Source organism: Pteropus alecto, unplaced genomic scaffold (assembly GCF_000325575.1).
Source record: "Pteropus alecto unplaced genomic scaffold, ASM32557v1 scaffold195, whole genome shotgun sequence".
NCBI classification, from domain to species: Eukaryota; Metazoa; Chordata; class Mammalia; order Chiroptera; family Pteropodidae; genus Pteropus; species Pteropus alecto.
Genome location: NW_006438073.1, coordinates 721,766 through 723,431, shown reverse-complemented (window position 1 = coordinate 723,431; position 1,666 = coordinate 721,766).

Genomic DNA, 1,666 nt, shown 5'->3' with positions numbered 1-1,666 from the left:
ATTTGTATGAAATGTGTGATGGGAAGAATGCCAGAAAATTGATTTTTCTCTGAATACGTGCCCAGGGTCTAGAATCATCTTTTCATATATTTAAGTCGGGAGATGCTTTCAAAGGTTGATATATTTAATTTAATGATTTTCGAGCTCTTAAAATTTCTTTTAATTGCATATGCAGCTATTCAATGTTATTTGAAAAGTACTTTGTTATTATAGGATGCACTTTCAATTCTCCCTTAGCCCACTTTTCATGTTCCTAAAATCTCAATGACAATAGTCCTTATGTTTGTAACCTGAGTGCCTAGAATACAGTAATGGTTAAATTAAATTGAACTTTTCCCATCTGCTGCTCCCTTTAATAAATATTATGGCATTACATGACAAGAGCGTGAATATTTGCCACACACTATAGTACACTAAGTATGTGGTTTTGCTTAATTCTTCAACAGTTAGTAATGTATATAATTCTTTGAAGTTTTAGTATTTCAATTTCAGTAGAAAACAATGACTGTGGGTTGTAATTATTTCTAGTTAAATTTAACTGTCTCTCAGATGGATATCTCAAAGTTAGACCCTTTAATTGACTTGTCAATTTAGGCCCTAAAGTCCTAATGACGGGGTCTTAAATAATATCTGGATGCCACATTCTGTGACTATGAATCCTATAGCACCTCACATAGAGAAAATACAATGGTTAGGCCAAGGTACCGATGAAGGTCCACGTTTGTGCCCATCCCTTCTCCTAGCCCGAGCAATACGGCCTGTGAGAAAAAATTATGTTGAGGATCTAGGCAAGAATCTTGATGCTTCTACAATGGCAGTAAGGATTCTTTAAGACACCTATTTTCTGTTGGCGGATATTTCCATGAACGGGGTAGCGTTTCTGGCTGTATAGGCACAGCCACAGCAGTGGCATGTGTGGGCAGTGGAGGAGCCGAGAGGCTGAGGCTATCATGTCCTCTCAGTTTGCTTTGGCTAAGACTCTCTGAAGTTTGAGAAAACCCAAGAGGTAACAATAGCAGCTTCTGCAGTACTGTTAGCTGAAGCTAGAAGAATCGCTCATGGGCCACCTCATCTTGGTAATTGCCAGCATTACCAAAAGAACCTTGTTTTAGCTTTTGAACGTATAAATATATTTGGTTTCAGTAAGAACTTTGAATGCTTTGGGGGCTTTGTGATAAATGTGGTCAGGGAGAATCTTTTCTTTGCATCTCAGTTTTATTTCTCTAGGCTTTGTATCTGTGCTTCTGAATTTCAACTTTTGCTTAGATCCTGAAAGTACATTCTGAGAAAAGGCTGGAAGTAGAATTTTGTTAGCATCTTTTAGGTAATATTAAATAAGCTAAGTGTGCCATTTCAATAATGAAATTTGCAAGTGAATGAATGTCAGTTTTAGCAACACATGTCATATTATCTAAGGAAGTGACTATCCTCTTACCAACTCAAAGCTATTTTATTAAAGGGTTTATTTTTAAACTGCCAACTGACTATTTCAATGTTGAAAAGTATTTTCAATGGCTAAATTAAGAGTCCTGCTTCTTTTGATGGCACCGTTGGAATGCCATTCTATCATAGAAGATTCTGGTTGAAGAGCTTTCCGCCTTCCCAAGGAGATTACTCTCAGGCTTTTGTGCCAAGGGCTATCTGAGAGAGGTGGTTCCCAGTGAGA